Source organism: Thermobia domestica, chromosome 17 (assembly GCF_964235325.1).
Source record: "Thermobia domestica chromosome 17, izTheDome1.hap1.1, whole genome shotgun sequence".
Lineage (NCBI taxonomy): Eukaryota > Metazoa > Arthropoda > Insecta > Zygentoma > Lepismatidae > Thermobia > Thermobia domestica.
The window spans coordinates 146,008,965-146,033,643 of NC_137470.1; the positions used below are offsets into that span (position 1 = coordinate 146,008,965).

At 35.9% G+C, this 24,679-nt stretch overlaps 1 protein-coding gene across 4 annotated transcripts in view; it reads right to left on the bottom strand.

Moving 5' to 3' along the window:
- The window catches only part of LOC145674390 (uncharacterized), a 253,542-nt gene extending 234,736 nt beyond the window's left edge, over positions 1–18,806 (bottom strand). For 2 of the 4 annotated variants that reach the window (XM_081744375.1, XM_081744373.1), the window contains exon 1: positions 18,640–18,804. The gene's annotated coding sequence lies outside the window, so the exon portion shown is untranslated. Of the gene's footprint in view, positions 1–18,622 lie in introns of all 4 variants that reach the window. The other 2 variants (XM_081744374.1, XM_081744372.1) reach the window with 2 other exon arrangements.
- Positions 18,807–24,679: the final 5,873 nt, after the last annotated feature.

A 24,679-nucleotide genomic window follows, 5' to 3' on the forward strand; every position in this document is an offset into this window, starting at 1 on the left:
TATGGCTGGAAATCGAAAGCAGATAAATGAGTCGTGATAACGGTATCTCACGCAAAATAATACTGTCTGGGGAGGTCTTGTTCCACTTTACGATTATCTTTTATCTATGTGAAGATATCACATAATTACTGTAAAATTAGCGGTATTTTAATTTCGCAGCGATGAGGCCTCTTAATGTGCCAGTGCCTGCCCAGTCTCTGTCTACAGAAACCGCCCATTTTCACTCCTCAATTCGGTATTAGACCGTTTGGACCACTTAGACTGCACCACAACTATTGTGCTTGCACTAACCTAGGTGTATATTATCCATTTATTCAATAAGGGTCCGGTTAAAGCATGTGAGCCCAATTTACGTCAACAATTAAGTACAATCATAAGAAAGTGAAAGGTAAGGGCATATACAGGGTGTTTCAAAACAACACCGACAACGTTTTGGGAGGGGGGGGGGATGATTCCTGACAGCGAAATAAGATAAAAAGTATAGACCAACCTGGGTGAACAAATGCTTCCTTTCGGAGTTTGTGAGTACTTCAAATTATATGCCCGTAGCCAAACTCCCTCAATAAAAATTGCTGCGTGAATATTTTAGGATTCTGAAACCTGTATTTTTGGATAGCGCACATACTAGTTCCTAAGTGAAGTCTTGACACGACTACGCTAGTCGCATAGCTTTGAAGTTATGGACCTTTAAATTTCATTTTTTTTTCATGTGTTTCGGCAGCTTCTAACTCTGAAAGGAAGCATTTGTGCACCAAGGTTGGTCTATACTTTTTGTCTTATCTTGATGTCAGGAATCACCTTCCAAACGTTGTTGTTGGTGTTGTTTTGAAATACCCTGTACTTAAAATTACCATCTAAGCATTCGCCAGATGGAACTATAAAAAAAACCCTTGAAGAACTTCGAGTAATTTCACATCCATGGGATTCAAACCTACGATTTGTGACTGCAGAGCAAATACTCTAACCGCTAGCCTACGCAAGACTTACAAAACAAGCATCAATTACCCGCTTCGCTGGGTTAAATTAAGAAAAAAAATAATGTGTTCCGTTAGTCAGTCATTTTTTACTATTACTAAAGCACTCTCTGATATCGATCATTTTCGATTATTTTTATATATCCCCTCCCCTCCCCATGTTGCGGGACACGGCATCAGAAGTGTCATTGTTCATATCAGCTACCCCGAAAACTATGAATTCGACACTAGTAGTGGTCATTTCGATCATTTTTTATGTCTCCCTCCCCCAAGTTGCGGGGCTGAATTTGGATATAACGGTATCAGAAGTGTCACTGTTCATCTCAGCAACCTGAAAATCTGTAGATTCGGCACTAATATAAGTCATTTTAGATCATTTTTATATATCTCAATTCTCCTCCTCTCCCAAGTTGCGGGGCTGAATTTAGATTTAAACAGCATTGGAAGTGTCACTGTTCATCTCAAGGATCCCAAAAACTATAGATTTGACACTAATGTCGGTCATTTTCGATCATTTTTAGAGATGCAAGGGCTCGGAAAAAACACGGTTTTTTCTGGTTCGCTTTTTTGCTTGGGAAATTTTGGGCTTTTTTCAAAATTCTGCTTTAAATTGATAAAGCAGACTTTATTTCGCTTCTCTATAACACAAAACGTTATTTAATTAGTGGTTGATGCTGATAATAATATTAAACCTCGAAAATAAACCATGAATTTCGAAAAGATATTTACTTCAATATTTCTTCAACATATTTACATTATGAATTCCAAAGGATTAACCAATGTATATAATAAGAATTTTTTAACCTCCTATATACAAAAGTAAGCAGAGCTGGCAAGAACCATGGTTGTTTTTGAAAATGCCAAAAACCCCGTTTTGGGGGGATGTTTAAACCAGGCTTTTTTGGTTTAAACCATGTTTTTTGATTTAGATATTTTGTTTTATGTATTTATATTACATATTCACAGAAATAAGTTTGTTTCGCCTTGGTGTTGTTATGCAACAGCGGGGTTATGCTGGAAGAAGTCCCATAAGTTTAAAGAAGTCCGGTCAGTAAATTTCTTAAATTGAGAAGCTCCTGCCCTAGTCATCTGGAAAATCCCGTCATTACTTGAAATGTAAAACAATAACGGGAAAATCCTGTTATTGCTTTGCATGTAAAATTTTAAAGGTCAACATATCATAATCAGTACGCTAAAACTGAGGTATTAAATTACAAATTTAGTACGTAGATATAATTGAAAGTCCAATCCAAGCTAATGTTGGAAGCTACGTACGCAACCGATAAATTTTGCCAATTATCAATATATTTAAGCAATCTTGGCTTCTTTATAAAACAACAGGCATTTAGGTATGCAGAAATATACAATTTGGTTTCGTTTCGTATGTTTAGGCTCAACATCCTTACGTAATACCGAGGTTGTCAAGGAGAAGACTTTTGCTTAAAGTGACATCCGAACCGCTACTTGGTTTACGCATGAAAGAAGGGTTGTGGTTCGACCGAGAATTGAACATGGGACTAACTAACTAACTCTATGGCCTATGGAATCCGGCTCTCCACTGACTTCTATCCTTAGCTAACTGCATCCAGTTTCTACTTTGTATTCCAATCTCTGCGAGATCCATCTTAATATTGTCCTCCCATCTGCGCCTAGGTCTTCCTAATGGTCGTTTTCCGATTGGTCTTCCAGTCAAGACTTTGAAAGCGTTTCTACTTTCTTCCATTCTAGCTACATGACCCGCCCACCTAAGCCTCCTAGACTTGACGACCCTAACAATGTTGGGTAAACCATATAAATTATGTAGTTCCTCGTTATGAAGTTTCCGCCATTCCCCATTCCCGTTCCTCTTGGGTCCGAACATTCGCCTCAGGATCTTGTTCTCAAATACTTTCAGTCTATGTTCTTCTATCAGAGTAAGTGACCATGTTTCGCAGCCATACAGAACAACAGGCATAATTATCGTTTTGTATATTTTAAGCTTCAAATTCCTCGACAGAATTCGCGACGACAAGAGATTTTGAACCGAATAGTAACACGAATTCCCTGCTTTTTGTCGACATTTAATTTCTTCGTGAATATGATTTTCCTCTGTTAATATTGATCCTAGATATTTGAAACTATCCACTTTATCAAGAGTAATATTTAATATTTTAACGCATCCATAATTTGCTGTATTAGGGTCCCGACGCACTTCCATGTATTTAGTTTTCTCTGCATTTACTTCTAAACCCATGTCCCTGCAAGCGTTTAATAAGATCTCTGCATTTCTTTCTATTGTTCTCCTATCATCCCCTATTAAATTTACATCATCAGCATATTCCATAATCTGGTGAATACCGTTCAACTTTAGGCCCTGTTGCTATCTTTGATTTTCCTTATAGCGTATTCCAGAACAAAGTTAAATAATAATGGCGGCAACGCATCTCCTTGTTTCAGGCCATTTTCGACGTGAAAGCTCGTGGACAAAAATTTTCCTACCCGGACTTTACTTTGGGATTCATTTAAACATATCTTAATCTAATTAGCTTTCTCGGTATTCCAAGTTCTGTAAGAACGTTGTATAATGTTTCTCTCCTAACCGAGTCGTACGCCTTTCTAAAATCAATAAATAGTTGATGTACCGGGGTATTGTATTCCCACTTTTTTTTCGAGTATTTGGCGAATGAACATGGAACACCTTGATTAAAAGGTGAAAGGGAAATAAAACTATTGCAGGTGGTTTGATATGTGGAAACGTCATCATGAAGTTCACACGATTCGCATTTTTCGTTCTTTTTATTTTTTGGTTTAAACCAGTTATTAAAAAAAAAAAAAGTTGGTGTAAACCAGCCAACCCTAAAAGTAAACACTTCTTTTAAAAAATACACAAATAACTAGCAAAATTGTATGTAGTATTTTTACTTCAAATATTCCATATCTTCTTTTTTGAAACAAAATAAAATTAAAACAAACATAAGAGAAATACTTAGATTTATATGATACACTTAAAGGCTGCACATCTAGAGCTTTTGGTTCTGTATACTCTTGAAATTCTACAGTTGTTTTATACAGAGTATAACCACCATCACGGTTTACCCAATCCTCGAGTTTTCTTTACTTTTAACAAGAGGGAAATGAAATGAAATCTTTGAGTTTTACGTCCCACGTTTATGCCGGTTAGGCTAAAGGAGACGGTGATGATGAGTAATGAATGAAATGGTGGAATGAAGAAAGTGGGAGGAAATGGGAGAACCCCGAGAAAAACCCACGCACACGGTGTTTGTCCACCACAAAGTTCACTTGGTGGGGGCTGGGATCGAACCCAGGACCCCAAGGACCAGAGGTGAACGCTCTACCACTGGGCCACCGCGGCCCCCTTTTAACAAGAGGGATTCAGCATATCATTACGTAACTCCCCCCCCCCAAAAAAAAGGACTACGGAATATATTTAAGTTAAGCTAAATACAACTGCACAACAAACATGACTGAGTGGTTAGCTTTTGCGCTTCTACCGGGAAGTCAGGGATTCAACCCAGCATTCGACCATTCTGACAAAGCTTTTCTTCATTCCATCTGTGAATGTAGAAATAGTGCGTATACTGTGAGTTGGTCGACTTCCTTTCTTATTGTTTTTAAATCGTTATTATTACTAATTACCAGCAATGACGGTTTTGCGAAGGTTAGGGGGGCGGTCTTTTGGACTGAAGCCTGTTCCCCAAAGTTACGGAATGTCTGCAAAACACCAAATATCTATTAGTTATGCCTTTACTCATAAACTTTAAGCTCCCGTCAAATAAAAATTACGAATGTTTAGAAAAACTACACATTAGTAAGAAAAACCCTTCCCAAAATACTTTTCTAAATCCGCCACTGAGTCTCAGTATAAAATGATCTTTAAGGTTCTATCCGGAAGATTATTGCTAAACATATAAACGAAAGAAAATATTAGTTATGCCTGTACTCATAAACTTCAAGTACCTCCCAAATAAAATTAGGACCTTTTAGAAAACGAAACAATCAGAGAAACCCCTCTTAAAATACTTTTCTAAATCAAGGTTGTGTCTGGAAAATTAATGCTACATCACTACACAGCTACAGTATAACATAAATGTGTAAGTACGGTTTGACGGATATATTGAAAACGCACCGTACGCTTTGACGGATATATAGAAAAACGTAAGTTTGCGCTTGAAGCTAGAGTACTAAGCTCTTAGAAATGAAACACGAATGACAAATTAAAATGATCTAGAGAAGAAAATAAATGTCGATAACTCAAAAGTTAAAATAAAGTTAAATAGCCTCTAAAATTTCCCTCAAATACTACATTCTTCATGTTTGCTTTAATTCGTAAAACATGTGCTCCATCCATCTTGATGGTAAATTTCAGAGCGAAATATGGCATTTACGTCATGGAATTCTTATCTAACTATAGAATATACTATAAGAAAGCTATTTAGATAGAAAAATCATGAAAATGAAAAAAGCCAAAATTTCCAAAATTCTCGTTTTTTTCCCAAAAAGCCGGCTTTTTATGTGAAAAAAACCATCGATTCAAAAAAGCCGGCTTTTTTGCATCTCGAATTTTTAAATATTTTCCCCAGCCCCCCTCCCTTAAGTTGTACCGTCAAAGTTAAATGACAGAAACCATCCCAGGTTTGAACTTCATCTAGGTTGAAAATTTGATCGAGATCGGTCTGGTGGTTCAAGAGTTATTAAGTGTTATTTATTTTTATATATTCTCCCTATCATCCTCTAAGTTTTACTGTCAAAATGAAACAAAAAAAAAAAAAAAAAAAAAAAATATCTCAGGCCCAAAACTCATCTACGTTAAAAATTTGATCAAGATTGGTCGTTTGGTTCAAGAGTTATTAAGTTTTATTATTTTTTTAATTTCTCCTCCTCCCCTAAGTTCTACCGTCAAAGTGAAATGATAAAAACACTCTCAGGCCCGAAGCTTATGAATGTTTAAAATTTGATTGAGATAGGTCGGGTGGTTCAAGAGATTAAGAGTCACAAATATAGTCATTTTCAATTTTATAATATAGACTAGCATAAATTATCCGCTTCGCTGGGTTAAATTAAGACAGTCACTTTTTACTATTAGTAATGCACTTTTTGATATCGGCCATTTTCGATGATTTTTATATATTCCCCCCTCCCCATGTAACTGGCACAGCATCGGAAGTGTCATTTTTCACCTTAGCGACCCCGAAAACTATGAATTTGACACTGATATTGGTCAATTTCGATGGTTTTTATGTATCTCCCCCCTCCTCCTCCAACTTGCGGGCTTAACTTGGATCTAAACGGCATTAGAAGTGTCACTATTCATCTTAGCGACCAGGAAAACTACGGATTCGACACTAATATCGGTCATTTTCGATCATTTTTAAATGTCTCTTCCTTTAAGTTACACCGTCAAACTGATATGACAAAACCCATCTCAGGTTTAAACTTCATCTAAGACGTAAATTCGATCGAAATCGGTCCGGTGGTTCAAGAGTTATTAAGTTTTATTAATTTTTATATATCTCACTCTCCTATCGCCTCCCGTAAGTTCTACAGACAAAGTGAAATGATAAAAAAAAATCTCAGGCCCGAACTTCATCTATATTAAAAATTTGATCAAAGTTAATCGTTTGGTTCAAGAGTTATTAAGTTTCATTTATTTTTTAACTCCTCCCTCCCTCTCCCCTAAGTTCTATCGTTAAAGTGAATAGATAAAATACCATCCCAGATTCGAACCTCATTTATGCTGAAAATTTGATCAAGGTCGGTCGGGTGGTTCAAGAGTGATGAAGTCACGAAGACAGTAACTTTCATTTTAGTTTTTCCATATATTTCCCCCTCCCCCTCCACTATGTTGCACCGTCAAAGTTAAAAGACAAAAATTATCCCAGTCCCAAACGTCATCTGTGTTGAAAATTTGATCAAGATCGTTCGGTGGTGCAAGAGTTAAGTTTTATTTACTTTTATATATAAATCTCCCCCTCCCCTTGGTTCTACCATCAAAGTGTATATATATATATATATAAAACTTTCCAGGCCCGAACCTCATCTATGTTGAAAATTTGATCGAGATCGGTGAAGTGGTTCAAGAGTTATTACGTTTTATTTATTTTCACAGATCTCTCCCCTCCCCTCTTCTAAGATCGGCCGTAAAAGTGATATGATAAAAACCATCCCACGTCCGAACCTCATCTATGTTGAATATTTGGTTAAGATCGGTCAGGTGGTTTAAGCGTGATGAAGTCACAAAGACCGTCACTTTTATTTTTATTTTTAACATATATATCTCCCCCCTCACCTACGTTGCACTGTAAAAGTAAAATGAAGAAAACATCCCAGGCCCGAACCTTATTTATGTTGAAAGTTTGATCAAAATCGGTCGGGTGATTCAAGAGTTATTAAGTTATATTAATTTTGATACGTTTCCCCTCCTTCACCTCCCCCCCCCCCCAAGATCTACCGTCAAAGTGAAATGATAAAAGCTTTCCAGGTTCGAATCTCATCTACGTTGAAAATTTGGTTGAGATCGATCGGGTGGTTCAAGAGTTGTTAACTCACGAACATAATCACTTTTATTTTTATATATATTGATTTTAGCATATCTTCTCCTCCATCCCCCTCCCCCCTACGTTGCTCCGTCAAAGTGAAATAACAAAAACATCCCAGGCCAGAACCTTATCTATATTGCAAGTTTGATCGAGATTGGTCGTTTGGTTCAAGAGTTACTAAGTTTTATTTTACTTTATTTTTTTTATAATTCCCTCCTGCCCCTCCTCTAAGTTCTACTGTGCAAGCGAATAGCTAAAGACACTCCCAGGCCAGAACCACGTCTACGTCAAATATTTTATCGAGATCGGTCGGGCGGTTCAAGAGATTAAGAGTCACAAACATAGTCACTTTCAATTTTATAATATAGAACTAGCATTTGGCTAGCTGGGGGTGAAGCCCCCAGTCCCCAGTCTGCTCGGCCTACGGCCTCGCATTTCTTATCTATCGGCCTTTGCATCAACAGTGAATTTCGTGTTTTTGTTCTTCATATTTCCTGAATCTGCCCATCCGGGGGCTGAATCTGCCCACACACTGTCTTTGCTCGGCTACGGCGTCGCACCTCCTGAACCCACAATTCTATTGTTTCTTTTCCTATTTCAACTATCTAAAAGATAAGATTTTGTATCCTAAGAAAATATTTAAATAGCATGGGAATTTCTTCATCCCCCTTTAAACCGCTAAAAAAAAATTAAAAATATTCACTTTTGGCAATTTTCCTGTGGGTTAGTTTCGGAAAGCTACTGTCATGCCAAATTTAATCATTGTAGCCCTACAGGAATTGATCAATAATTTATGTCAGCTCATGTAGTTTTATATATAGTTAGGATGTAAATACTGAATTTATAAATAATAACGCTATCGGAATACGTAATTCACGAGTCTGTACATCTAGTCTTCATAGTCACATAAACATTTTACGGGTATGCTCCTATAGTAAAAAACACTGTCCTAGTCCTAGAGTTAATAGCACTTCAGTAACTCACACAATAAACAATAAACACTTGACGGTTAAATTATGTTACATAATTAAAGTATTTATATATTTTTTTTTGTTTCAGTGTTTCAAAGACGTGGATCCTGATCAACTTTTTTTTAATGGATTGGCTAAGCTATACGCAAACACAATCATTTGAACACTAAATGTAATAGGGGGTCCCAAAAGAAAATTTGAAAAATGAAACCACAGATACCTTGCACCAAAACAAGAAAAAAAGTTTGTATGACATATAATCCGGATGCGCACAGGGGCGGGGCTAGATAGCTTCGAATGTGGGGGGAAAGGAACTTCACACTTAAGGAATGGAACTTGACGACTTACAAAACCGCATTGAAGATGCGTGTGAACAGTTACGCAACTCACCGGGAGTAATGGAATATATTCGAAACGCAGGATTAACACGTTAGATAGATGTGGGAGGACAGCACTTTGAACATCTTTAGTAGATACATTTATTATTAGCACGTATGATCTAGTAGTTTGTAGTACTACTATGTGTAAAATACTACGTTACAAATACAGTACGTCGTTGTGGATTCCGCCTGTTATTTCATTACATTACACGACTAGTTACCCTTGTTCTAATTTCTATCCTCTCTCTGCAAGTTTCTATCTGGTATACTACTTTCCATTGTGCCCTAAGATTATGCTAGCATGCTAAGTGGTCTTTGCTTTGACTCCCATTGTACATGTGTGTGCAATAGTGCCATGGGTAACAACTTTTTCCTGTATGTTTTCCATCTTTACTGCACTATTCAATTACCCCTGCAGTACAGACATTCGGTAAATCTCTAAATGACGTATGGAGACTCTCTGGCGCAGTTATGTAACATGCGTTTAACAGGTAAAGCCGATATGATTTTGAGGCATTTCGGAATCTTTTTCCTAGCTTCTCTCATTATTTCGGTTGGCAGGTGTGAAATTCCTTTCCCTCCATATTCGAAGCTGTCTAGCTCCGCTCCTGTCCACTTCCGGACTATATGTCATATAGACTTCTTTCCTTGTTTTGGTGTCAGGAATCTGTGGTTTCCTTTTTCGCCATTACTTCTGGGACACCCTGTATAATAAATTAAAATTATAATATTACAACAATACCATAAATAGTAAAAATGTACATACGACTGTGCAAAACAAAACTAGGTAATACCAATCACATTTAAAATTTTCCACACAGAATCGACATAAGAAGGGAAACGGCAATGATAGGAAATTATGTAACACAGAATAATGCATACTACAACAGATTAATCCATATCAAATAATTTAACAACAGTAAATGGAACAAGATATTATTCTTTTATATTATTATCATTATATTATACATTCTGTCAAAATATGAATAGTATGCATTTAAATGCTACTAGGAAATGCATAAAGAGAATTTATAAAAAGTTCATAACTGTTTCAATTGACAGGCACAGAATATAATACCACATTGTAGCTTAAACTAATAAAAACTGAGATATTAAGACAAATCTTTAAAAAAAATTATCATCCACGTTTCGTTTGGTTTTATTAAGATGCTGGAGATTAATTACAGGAGTAACTGAAACTATACTGCTTTAATCAATTTAATTACGGAAAAAATATAAAAATGTCAACGAGCTACAATAGCATGTTGAACATGCAACAGCATAAAATGACTAACTACGTATGTTTACTAAGCACCAAGTGGCAATCCATGAATGTTGTGAATAGAACACAACTCAGAAGAAAGTACAGTGAGAACTCTGAATAACGGACACAGTTGGAACATGAATTTTTGTCCGTAAATGAGAGATGTCCGTTAAAAGAGGGGGGGGGGGCGGGTACACAAATTTTGATTACTCACAGCTCATGAAGTAATTGTATACTGTATACAGTAAATACAAGTTGTACATGTACTTTAATATCGGAATATTGTACTGTGCTCGAAATACTGTAGTGATATCCTTTCCAGTAAAGAGACAGATATATTGCTAGGAGATATCTTTATATGGGCATGTACTGCAAAGAATATAAAAAATGCATTAATTTTTTAAAGTACTAACTTCATCCTATTGATTGTCTAAGCTGGCAGCACGTTTCGAATGCGTGCATATCGAGTTTTACTGGATTCGTAACGTCGTCACGTAATAGAGTACTGGAATATAGATAAAATAAGTTAATTTCATAGACATGCTTAATTCGTAACTGATTTCGTAGCCAAATGTTACTCGGATCCAGTTCATTTCTCACTTTTCTGAAAGTTGGAAAGTAAACATTACATTTTTTCACATTTTCAATAAAAACAAGAGGGTTTGGCAAAAAAGAACTTCTGGACCAATGCTATGTAGCAACTAGATGCGTCATTTATGACCCCCTTACATACATTTATCAACTCTTTGAAACAATTATGAACAGGCAGAAGGGCAGAAACGAGGGTACTACTGAAGTCCCGTATCTTAGCTAGTCATCTTATTTCTGAAACGTAAGATTGAGTCTTGCATCTCGAAATCTCATTAAAGCATTTCATTTTTAGATACAATATAATGTAAGAGTATACAAGGTATCTTCGTCAATTCTACGACCAGTCTCCAGTAATATGGTATGTAGTCAAGCACCTGGAATATTTTGTCAGTTTCAAATCAATACATTCAGTGAGTGAACAGCGAGTGCAATGGTATTTTAGTTTACTTTGGTTGGTATTATTATATAATTAGTTTAGCACAATAAATATAAGCAACGATTTTTTCTAACGCGGTATGGCATTTTAGTCAGTGTTACATTATAAGAAAATGTTTACACATCTGTCAATTAAGAATTTGTTCTTGCATCTACATGCATTTGTTATTGCACAGGTGATTCCGTACGTGCAATAATAATAATAATAATAATAATAATAATAATAATAATAATAATAATATATGAGTACGAAAATGGGGACATTCAAAAGTACGGACATAAATGTAACGCGTTACATTTTAAGAGAGAGTACACTAACGTGCAACGCGTTACATTTTTACAAGTAACTTACCCAACATTGCCATGGCATAGTAGAGCTCCCTCGTGTCTACATGGTTAGCGTACGCCCCTTCAATGCGGCAGACCCAGGTTCGATTCCCGGTGAGAGCTATGTAGTTCAGATCTCCCGTTACACTTTAGGTCCACGTCTCCGATAGCCTTATTGCTGAACGGGACGTTGAACTCCTACCGAAAGTGAATGCGCACCCTGTTAAAATTCCACCTTTATTAAAGCTACTCTAAAGGGCAGATAACTTGCAGGCCAGTTATAGCTCATGCTCCATTGCTTCATTCTGAGAAATTCACTTACGGGAAAGAAACATTTATTTCCGAAAAAAAAATATGGACATAATATTGTTCTTACTCATTCGAAATGTAAAGCAACAAAGGTAACGCGAACTAGGTACGTTACTTAAAAATCTGTAACGCGTTACCGTTACAGTGAATGTGGAAAACTGTAACGCGTTACTAGGAAACGTTACCTAAAAGGTAACGCATTACTTCTCAAGACTGTGCCAAGGGATTTATAACAACGAATATATTTCTTATATATCAGTATTTGATATGCGATTTCACATTTCATATCTTGGATTTACTTTACAGGTAGACAAAGAAATTAACCATGTCTCTTTCCTGGAGTAAATCTATTTCTCAGCTTAGATTACGGAAGTTAAACTTAGGTTAAATAAATTTACGTTGGGGGTGCGATGCCTCATTGCTAGTGTCCATCTCTGGCGTGTAGGGTCCCTGGTTCAATTACAGCTCTCGTCAAGCGGGCTTTGTAGTGGACAAACATCGTGTGTGTGTGTGTTTTTTCTCGGGGTTCTCCCGTTTAATCCCCCTTTCATCATTCCACTACTATCATCCATTTTACTATCGTCGGCTCCGTTAGCCTCGGTGTAAAAACGTGGGACGCGAAACTCAAATATTTTTTTTTCATTTCAGTTTAACAACCCTTTCAGCAGCGAGGCTATATGACACATGAGCCTACTGCTAAACGTGGAATCCGAATCACACGAGCCCCCACCGGGAATTAAACTCGAGTTTCCCACGCCAAGGCGTTTAACCCGCTTTCACTCGCTAACGCTCGCTCGGCAATACTATGTGAATTAAATATTAAACTTTGGTACAGAAATGAACCAATTATTACGCTTTTAGCCAAAAACTAGGTGGATGACCAACTTCGAAATAAATGCCGAAATTAATGTTACGTAGAACTATTTGGTATGCACTAATTAATTTTAACCGTAGTATACCTCTGGTTATAGTTTCATACTTATAACATTATACCTGTGAACATAAAATACCAGTTTCCTATTACTTGAAAAATCTCTCCGACAGTAAAATTTAATATACTAGCATCAATTACCCGCTTTGCTGGGTTAAATTAAGAAAAAATAGTAATATGTTTCGTTAGTCAGTCACTTTTTACTATTACTAAAGCGCTCCTTGATATTGGTCATTTTCGATCATTTTTATAAATCCCCTCTCTTCCCCATGTTGCGGGCCACGGCATCGGAAGTGTCATTGTTCACCTCAGCGATTCCGAAAAGTATGAATTCGACACACTGATATCGATCATTTTGATATTATAACCCCTGATATTTTGATATATATATATATATATAACCCCTCCCCTCCACAATGTTTGCAGGCCTGAATTTGGATTTAAATGGCATCGGAAGTGTCACTGTTCATCTCAGCGACCTCAAAAACTACAGATTCGACCCTAATATCGGTCATTTTCGATCATTTGTAAATGTCTCTCCCTTTCTTTAAGTTACATCGTCAAAGTGATATGACAAAAATCATCTCATGTTCGAATTTCATCTAGGTTGAAAATTTGATCGAGATCGGTCCTAGGTTCAAGAGTTATTAAATTTTATTTATTTTTATATATCTCCACCTCCTACCTCCTTTCATAAGTTCTATGTCTATGTCAAAGTGAATAGATAAATATCATCCCAAGCCCGAACGTCATCTATGTTCAAAATTTGATCGAGATCAGTTGGGTGGTTCAAGAGTTTTTAAGTTTTATTTATTTTGATATATTAATCCCCTCCCTAAGCTCTATTGCCAAAGTGATATGATAAAAACCACCCCAGGCCCGAACTTCATCCATATTTCTTACCTATGTTGAAATTTTGATCAAGATCCGTCTGGTAGTTCAAGAATTATCAAGTTTTATTTATTTTTATAGATTTCTCCCCTCCCCTAAGTTCTAGTTAAAGTGATATGATAAAAAAACACCTCAAGTCTGAACATCATCTATGTTGAAAACTTGGTTAAGATCGGTCCTGTTGTTAAAGCGTGATGAAGTCACAAAGACGGTCACTTTTATTTTTATTCTTTTTACATATATCTACCTCCTCTCCTTCGTTGCACTGTAAAGGTGAAATGAAGAAAACATCCCAGGCCCGAACCTTATCTATGTTGAAATTTTGATTAAGATTGGTCAGGTGGTTCAAGAGTCATTAAGTTTTATTTATTTTTATAGAATTCACCCTTCTACCTCCTCCCCTAAGTTCTATCGTCAAGGTGATAATACCATCCCAGGCCCGAACCTCATCTATGATGAAAATTTGATTAAGATCGGTCCTGTGGTTAAAGCGTGATGAAGTCACAAAGACGGTCACTTTTATTTTTATTCTTTTTACATATATATCTTCCCCCTCCCCCTCCTTTAGGTTCCAACGTAAAAGTGAAACAATGAAAACATCGCAGGCACGAAATTTATCTATGTTGAAAGTTTGATCAAGATAGGCGTGGTGTTTCAAGAGTTATTAAGTTTTATAGATTTCTCCCCTCCCTTTCCCCTCTTCTAAGTTCTACAGTTAAAGTGATAAGATAAAAATCACCTCAGGTCTGAACCTCATGTATGTTGAAATTTTTTTTAAGATTGGTCGGGTAGTTTAAGCTTGATGAAGTCACAAAGACAGTTACTTTTATTTTTACATTTTTTTTACATATATATCTTCTCCTCCCCTTCGTTGTAAAAGTGAAATGAAGGAAACATCCCAGGCCCGAACCTTATGTATGTTGAAAGTTTGATCGAGATCGGTCGGATGGTTCAGGAGTTATTAAATTTTATTTATTTTTATAGAGTTCTCTCCTCCCATTCCCCACCCCTAAGTTCTACAGTTAAAGTGATATGATAAAAACCACTTTATATCTGAACCTCATCTATGTTGAAAATTTGGTTAAGATCGGTCGGGTTGTTTAAACGTGATTAAGTTACAAAGACAGTCACTTTTATTTTTATTTTTTTGATATATATCTCCCCCTCTCTCTCCCATACGTTGCACTGTAAAAGTGAAATGAAGAACACATCCCAGGCCCGAACCTTATCCATGTTGAAAGTTTGATCGAGATCGGTTGGGTGGTTCAAGAGTTATTAAGTTTTATTTATTTTCATATATTTAACCTCCCCCTCTCCCCCATCCCTAAGATCTACTGTCAAAATGAAATGATAAAAAACTTCCCAGGTTTGAACTTCATATATGTTGAAAATTTGATTGAGATCGATCGGATGGTTGAAAAGTAATTAATTCACGAACATAGTCACTTTTATTTTTATATCTATTGATTTTTGTATATCTCCCCCTCCATCCTCTACCCTTCGTTGCTCCGTCAAGGTGAGATTATAAAAATCATCCCAGTCCAGAACCTCATCTACATTGAAAATTTGATCAAGATCGGTCGGGTGGTTCAAGAGTTATTAAGTTTTATTTATTTTTCTGTCCCCTTCTTCTCCCTCCCCTAAGTTGTACCGTCAAAGTAAATAGCTAAAAAAATACTTCCAGGCCAGAACCGCATCTACGTTGAAAATTTGATCGAGATCGGTCTGGCGGTTCAAGAGATTAAGGGTCACAAACAAAGTCATTTTCAATTTTATAATATAGACTAACCCTTGGCTAGCTGGGGGCTCCGCCCCCAGGCCCCCTAATCTGCTCGACCTACGGCCTAGCATTTTTTTTTTTTTTTTTTTTTATCTATCGCTCTTTCCATCAACAGTGAAATTCATGAACTTGCTCTTCTTATTTCCTGAATCTGCCCGTCCGAGGGATCCGCCCGCACTCATTGTCTTTTCTCGGCCTACGGCCTCGTGCCTCTTGAACCCATAATTCTATCGTTTCTTTTTTGTTGTTTTAATTATGTAAAACATAAGATTATGTATCCCAAGAAAACGCCCATTTAAATAGCATGGGAATTACTTCATACCCCCGTTAGACCCCTGAAAATTAAAAATATTCACTTTTGGCAATTTTCCTGTCGGTTAGTCTTGAAAGGCTATATTCATGCCAAATTTCATCGTTCTAATCCTGCCGGAAATGTCTAAACATTTTGGGGTGTAGAAAACGTCCCATATAAGTAACACGGGAAAGATTTTTCGGTTCCCCATAAAACCACTCTACGTTCGGAAATTTTCATTTCTGATTATTCACTTACGTAACGCTAACGAAAACGTACAAGAATACCGAATTTCAAGTTTTTATTCCAATTCTAAGTACCTAAAACATGAGATTATAAGTCCAAAAAAAGGCCCATTTAAATAACATGGGGAAATTCTTGATCCCTAATTTAGACCCCCTAAAAGTTACCAAAATTTACCTTTGGCAATTTTTCTGTGGGTTTGTCACGAAAAGTTACAATCATGCCAAATTTAATCATTGTAGCCCTACAGGAAGTGCTCAATAATTTGGGGGTGTAAAAGGTGTTCCATATAAATAACATGGGAAAGATTTTTCACTTCCCCATAAAACCACTCTTAGTCTGAATTTTCTATTTTTACTGATTTACTTGGGTAGTGCTAACGAAAACGTACAAGCATACCGAATTTCAATTTTTATTTTAATTCTAAGTACCTAAAACTTTAGATTATAGATCCAAAAAGAGTCCCACTTAAATAACATGGGGAAATTTTTCATCCCCTCTTTAACCCTCTAAAAATACGTGACACCTTTTAACTTCAAATCTGTCAGTGGTGGTAAGACTAAGCTAAATAATCTGGGATATATGTAGAATTTGTATGTGGCTGTTGTAAAGTTGATTCTTTTTTTTTTTTTTTTTTTTTTTTTTTTTTAATAAAGTTGTTTATAGTAATCTTCCAATTCTTTTGCACTGAATTGAGTTTGGCATCCCAGTTAGCGACAAGGCTAGATGACAAGTAGATACACAGCTTAACATGGGATCAGAACTAGATGAGCTCTAGCCAAGAAGCAAACCCACGTTTTCCACACCAAAAGATTTCAATCCTTATCTAAATTTCTCCCATTTGTATTGAGTTTTCTTTCTTACTTTCTTTTTTTTTTTTTTTTTTTTCGATCCGGTGTTTTTAAGACTGCATAACTTCACCATTCCTTCTGAAATTGAAAAGTGGGTACATTACTTTTTCTTTCATGTTATACTATTCTCTCTCATTTTTCAAGGTGGTGGCTACAAAGGTATTTTATTTATATTTGTTAAGATCATCTGAGTACCAACTTGCGGAGTTTCATAGGCGTACTAGGGTCTATTCAGTTCTGTAGCCCTAATTTTGAGCATTTGATTTCTGTGCAAACGAATTTTAGGAGTGTTTTAGTCATTCTCAGTTAGAATTAAATCTGAAGGTACAATTATTCTATTTTCTATGTTATTTTTGAATTTGGATCTCTTTTGCAATATTTCTATTATTTTGTTCTTAATTGTGTTTCAGTTGTATCTTCATGACTTCCATGTGGCAAGAGTGCACTTTATGCAGAAGAAGTGATTTTGCGACGCTGTTGACATGACACAAAGTAGGAATCAGAAGGCAGGGTCGGGTTAGCTTAGGGTTAGGCAAGTTTGGACTCATTTTGTTAAAATTAACAGGGTGTAATTGCTCGTATTGCTATTCATTGTATCGGTTCCTATGGATGTTTTGCACAAAGTGCACTTCTACCCTTCAATGCTAAAGCTAAAAAGCTTTCAAGCAACTTATTTTATTTTTAGTTTTGGTATTAGAGATACTGCTTATTAATCATTGTTTAATCATTCTGCTTAAAGAAATTCATATTTTGAATTTTTTTTCTACCGGACCTCTGCTATGTATTTTACATCATGAAAGGTTATCTTAGCTTCATCAGTCTGAAGTGTGAACTTCCCAAGTTACTCACCTTTATGGAGCTTTCCTGTATATTCTTATAGTCGTTTTCTTGTATTACCAGAACTATTTTTAAATGTGTATTAATTAATGGCTTTAATTAGCCTTCATAAACTAGTATTTGGAAGTATGGTCTTGTTTGGTTTTAGCTTTTTAGAACCATCAATGACAATAAAATGGCTGTCTTATTTTGTGAGTTTTTTTGTTCATTTTACACTGTGCCGTGTTTCTACTTGACAAGTAACAAGCAGAAATAGACAAGTGTATCTTTCCTGCTCTTCTCTGGTGATTCTGCCTGCTCTTCCATGGATGGCATCTACTTTTATTCTCCATTAAAAAAGATCGAGGAAAAATCCTAAAACGTAGAAGTGCAAGGAAGTTTTAAAAATCAGAATTTAAAGTAAATGAGATGGCTCTTAAAATCCCTAAACATATTAACATTCCTAAGTATATTGTCTCCTATTAGTTAGTTTTAATTTGAAGCAACAAATTTTACTCACAAAATTAGATCATTGTGAACCTAAACCAAACATGGACGATTAAGATATTTTATTACTAAGTGTCATTTCATGTGATTTGTATCATAAACCACTACAAATAATGAAGTCGGAGCGAATAAATAGAGGGAAAGTACAGACTGTTATGGAGCAGAAAGAGCAAGAGCGGGCGCTCTTTAAATCGTTGTTTAGATTGTCTTCCGTGTCAAATGTAGGAAGTGTGTACAGGAACTAATTATTTCAGAGAGAAGAAGTTAGTGACAGTTATGTGTTTCCTTTTTCATTTTTCTTCTTTTTCTAACTTAATAGTTTAAAAGAACATAGTCTGCCAAGTTCTTACTTTGGGAGGAACATACTTTATCCGTAACTTCCCAGACCATGCCAGCCTATTATTTAATAGTACCATGCAATACATGAATTGTACATATATACAATCAGTGAAGAAAACTATGTAGCTATATTAAACACGTAATTACCCCGAATATTTTACGAATTGTTGACAAGATATACCAACCTGAAACGAGTACGTACTACGGTATATCAGTGTTCCCTTATGTTTCATTTCTTTCTGTACTACACAAACAAGTAATTACTACCGTTAAGCTGCATAAATATTCCCGCGTACACATAACGTACTTTTGTTATTTTTAAATAAATTGTATACAAATTACTCGGGAAGCAATTCACAGTATATAACCTGAGAAAATATGTCAATGTTGCCCAATTTGGTTTCGAAAATGAAACCACTACCATGAACCTCATTCCCTACAGATCTTCACAAAATGTAGGGACCTCAAAGCAATGCAAAAAAGACTTTCAGGTATATTCCGAAACGGTTTATATCAACAAAACCCAAAATTTGCGTAATCGGCACACAGTGGAGTATTACAGCCATAAACCTGGCCAAAAAGGCAAATTTTAAAATCCGTCACATAGGTGTGAAAAGCACTCCCGCGCCAAGGGGACATATCTGTGAGTCACACAATGACCACTTCCGCTGCCTGAGTCACTCCTGGTGGGTCACAAACCTAGTTGATGGTTGGGTATCAGTCTGCGCGGGTGTGTGTTTCACAAGTTCATTCTTTTCGTATTCGTTCAGTTTATATTTTTCTGTGAGACTGTATATAAAAGGATCAACTTCGTACTTTTCTTGGATGTAACGGAATGTAAGAGCTTTTGATTTATGTACGTATATTTGCATTACTATTATTCCTTTTATTTTTTCTAGTTGTCTAAACATAGAATACTTGTTTTACTATAAATTTTTGCAGAACATTTATTACCACAGTGATTCTAACACTGTGTCAAGCTTTGTCAAGCTTTATCCCATTGATATTCTGAATCAGTGGTATACTACTTACTTGATTCAAAAATAAAATTTCCCGCAACCAGTTGCTTTTTTCGTATGTATATACTTTTGTAACATGATGCAGATAGATTTTCAGTAAATCGAAGTGATAATTACTGCCCATAATGAGGTTGAAACACAAAAATCAAATTATTATACTGTATGTACGTGCGTAAAAGGGGTGAATATAAATAACAGAATTGTAAAACATTGATTTTGTAAATATATACACACGTATTTATATACAAAATATATACATATGAGCCAGAAATGCACAGAAACGAAACCCTTTAACCGTCATTTTAATTGACTTTCACATAAAATATACTTAATAAGTATAAAACATTATTATCGTTATATACTCAGCTTTTATTTTTTTTATTATATTTTTGGGATTCTGTAGATGGAGAAAGTGTTTAAAAGGCGAGAACAATACGAGTAAATTAAGGAATGCGAAATCAGAGCTATTGAAGAAAAGTTACTATACATGGAAAACAGAGTAGCAGAAATGACAAAATGTCCCGAAGCTCAAAGAAGTGCCCTGAAACGGTCTCTCCGATATTTTTAAACCCAATTTAAACAAAGATGGTCACAGTCACGCAACAAGGAGGAATGATTTTTGTAGCAGAATGAAGATTGGTTGGCGGGTGATGTAAAGGTGCCAACATTTTCATCTAGAGTTCCAGGCCGCCCTGAAAAAGAATTTCAAGAGTCTAGCGAAAGGGATAAACGGAGGAAAACTGAAGAGTTGAGACAGCAGACTACCCCTGAAGAATTAACATTTGCTGCTTCCATGAGCCTGAGGGCTGCAGGGAATCCTGATGCAGCAGATTTGTTGAAATAAATCACGGAAACCCCAACTAGGGCTTCTAAATTCAGAAAGGTATTAGGAAGTTCCGAACATACTGAAATAAAGAAACATACACCTACTGAGGCATTAGGCATTTTGATAGATGCAGAATTTATCAAACATCAGTATGAAGTCATACAGGATGCAAATAAAAAGATATATCCCTGCAGTAGTAGTGGTCCCGTTATGCCCGAATGACTCATCCTCACTCTTGTGACGTCATAGGTCAAAGGTCAATGACCTTGGCCCGGGGTCAATGACCGAGGGGTACCTAGGACCACCCCCTCTAAATTTTGGCAGGGGTACCTTGGCCCACCCCCTAAATTTTGGCAGGGGTACATAGGACCACCCCCCTTAAATTTTGGAAATTGCCAAATCTAAAAATTTGGTATGGTAGCCTAGGACCATAGTATGTACCTCTATCAGTATTGGGTGTCTATGTCGTTCCCTTTCATGGGTAAAAAATTGCCAAAAATTCAAATTTCGGGGTTTTTTGACCTAATTTATCCCCTTTGATGAGGTGTTATTACCCTATATAGTTATATGAGCGTATACAGGGGTCCATTACCTTTCATAACATATGGGTATATTAATGCACCCCTTTAAATTTTTGGGAGGGGTACCTTGGCCCACCCCTTAAATTTTGGAAATTGCCCAATTTAAACATTGGGTATTATAGTATAGGACCCTAATATGTATCGTGATAAATTTGGGCGGTCCACCTTGTTTCCTTCTAGGGGTACAAAATTGCCAAAATATAAACGTAAGCAATACGTTATACCACGTGTTTGGTTTTCGACCTAATTTATCTCCTTGGATGAGGTCCTATTACCTTATATAGTTATATGGTCATGTATAGGGGTCCATTATCTATCATAAGACATGGGTACATTGGTGCACCCCTTGAAAAATTTGGGAAGAGTACCTTGGCCCACCCCTTAAATTTTGGAAATTGCCAAATCTAAAAATTTGGTGTGGTAGCCTAGGACCATAGTATGTACCTCTATCAGTATTGGGTGTCTATGTCGTTCCCTTTCATGGGTAAAAAATTGTCAAAAATTCAAATTTCGGGGGTTTTTGACGTAATTTATCCCCTTTGATGAGGTGTTATTACCCTATATAGTTATATGAGCGTATACAGGAGTCTATTATCTTTCATAAGATATGGGTACATTGGTGCACCCCTTTAAAAATTTGGGAGGGGTACCTTGGCCCACCCCTTAAATTTTGGAAATTGCCCAATTTAAACATTTGGTATTATAGTACAGGACCCTAATATGTATTATGATAAATTTGGATGGTCCACCTCGTTCCCTTTTAGGGGGTACAAAATTGCCAAAATATAAACGTAAGCAATACGTAGTACCACGTGTTTGGATTTTGGTCGATTTTATCCCCGTTGATGAGGTCCTATTACCTTATATGGTTATATGGGCGTATACAGGTGTCCATTACCTTTCATAAGACATGGGTACATTAATGCACCCCTTGAAAAATTTGGGAGGGGTACCTTGGCCCACCCCTTAAATTTTGGAAATTGACCAATTTAAACATTGGGTATTATAGTATAGGACCCTAATATGTATTATGATAAATTTGGATGGTCCACCTCGTTCCCTTTTAGGGGTATAAAATTGTCAAAAATATAAACGTAAGCAATACGTTGTACCACGTGTTTGTTCTTTTGGCCCATTTATCCCCTTGGATGAGGTCCTACTACATTATATAGTTATATGGTTATGTATAGGGGTCTATTTCCTATCATAAGACATGGGTATATTGGTGCACCCCTTGAAAAATTTGGGAGGGGTACCTTGGCCCACCCCTTCAATTTTAGAAATTGCCCATTTTACACATTTGGTATAATAGTATAGGACCCTAATATATATTACTATACATTTGGATGGTCCACCTCGTTCCCTTTTAGGGGTACCAAATTGCCAAAATTTTAGTACAACCACGTGTTTGGACTTTTGACCTAATTTATCGCCTTTGATGAGGTGTTATTATCCTATATGGTTATATGGGCGTATACAGGGTTCATTACCTTTCATAAAACATGGGTATATTAATGCACCCCGGGAGAGGTACCTTGGCCCACCCCTTAAATTTTGGAAATTGCCCAATTTAAACATTTGGTATAATAGTATAGGACCCTAATATATATTACTATAAACTCGTTCCCGTTTAGGGGTACAAAATTGCCAAAATATAAACGTAAGCAATACGTTGTACCACGTGTTTCGTTTTTTTTACCTAATTTATTCCATTGGATGAAGTCCTATTACCTTATATCGTTATATGGTCACGTATGGGAGTTCATTTCCTATCATAAGACATAGGTACATTTGTGCACCCCGTTTAAATTTTTTGGGAGGGGTACTTTGGCCCACCCCTTTAATTTTGGAAATTGCCCCTTTTACATGTTTGGTATTATAGTATAGGACCCTAATATAGATTAGTATAAATTTGGATGATTCACCTCGTTTCCTTTCATGGGTACGAAATTGCCAAATTTTAGTACAACCATGTGTTTGGTTTTGGCTCAATTTATCCCCTTGGATGAGGTCCTATTACCTTATATGGTTATATGGCCATGTATGTATTGGTCCATTTCCTATTATAAGACATGTGTACATTGATGCACCCGAGGGAGGGGATTCGGTATCATAGTACATGCCTCAACATGTATCATGATAAATTTGGATGGTCCATCTTGTTCCCTTTCATGGGTAAAAAATTGCTAAAATATAAACATAAGCAATATGTTGTACCATGTGTTTGGTTTCTGGCCCAATTCTTCCCCTTTGATGATGTTCTATTACGTTATATGGTTATATGGACATGTATATGGGTTCATTTCCTATCATAAGACATGGGTACATTGACGCATACTTTAAAAATTTGGGAGGGGTATCTTGGCTCATCCACTCGGTTTTAGAAATTGTTTAATATAAGCATTTGGTATCATAGTACAGGACCTCAATATGTACCACTATAAATTTGGATGGTCCACATCGTTCCCTTTCACGGGTAAAGAACTACCAAAAATCAAATTTTGGAGGTTATTGACCCCGTCTTATAAGGTTTTAACGCGTTATATGGATATGTACAGAGGTTTATTACCTTCATATGTTTATGTTCCCTTTTAAATTTGGGAATTATCAAATAACAAAATTCGGTAAACGTTTTTTAGGACCCATTGGTGTCCCTCTTATGGCCAAATATTCAAAATTTAAAGGTTATTGACCGGCTTTATTATTGAATAAGTACAGGATTTATTACTTTTTTCATAAGACACAGGTGTGTTTGTGTACCAATCTTAAATTTTGGGAGGGGGTACATTTCTTATTGTCATATCAATAATTGGTAATTGTTCTTAGAATTGGGTGGTATCTCTTTCTTTGGGTAAATCATTGTGATCACGTGATCAGTTATTGACCTATGATGGGATTAGGAGCCCAGGACATTGGTACATTTAAACTTTATAGGATAATTTGAGAATGCGTCATTGGTATTGATTATTACAGCCAAATATAAACGTAAGCAATACGATGTACCACGTGATTGACCTTGATGAGGTAGTGTACAGGGATACATAGCTAACCTTATTGAATCTTATGACTCATAGTCTTAAGGAAATACATGCTACAACACTGGCAAAGTTATTGTTGATGCAATTTGATTGGTGGATCACTATCTTTCGTGCAATCTGATTGGCTGATCACTATCTTTCGTGCAATCTGATTGGTTGCTGATGTTCAAATCTTTGCTGCATTCAGTTTTAAGTTTTGTTTAACATTTAAAAATCTTGGTTTCGTTCAACATTTTGCACTCACTGATAAATATGATCAAAACCGTTTATTTGTTAATCGAATAGTTAAAAACCGGATAAAGTTTGACGGTTAACCGTGAAACGTAAAATTTTTTTGTTTGAAAGTTTTTGTTAAAAACACTTGTTTCAAATTTGTTTGAATTTTTTTGAAAACCGTTTATTTGTTAATCGAATAGTTAAAAAACCGGATAAAGTTTGACGGTTAACCGTGAAACGTAAAATTTTTAGTTTGAATTTTTTGTTTGAAACTTTGCTTGAAAATTCTTGCTTTCAAATTTTTGTTTGAATTTTTTGTTTCAGAATTTTGTTTGAAAATATTTTGTTTCAAAATTTTTTGTTTAAAAATTTTTCGTTTGAAATTTAAAAAAATTTTTGTATCAAAATTTTGTTTAAAATTTTTGTTTGAAATTTTTCGTTTCCAAATTTTTTGTTTGAAATTTTTTGTTTCAAAATTTTGTTTGAATTTTTTTGTTTAAAATTTTTTGTTGAAATTTTTTGTTTGAATTTTTTCGTTTCCAAGTTTTTCCGTTTCAAAAAA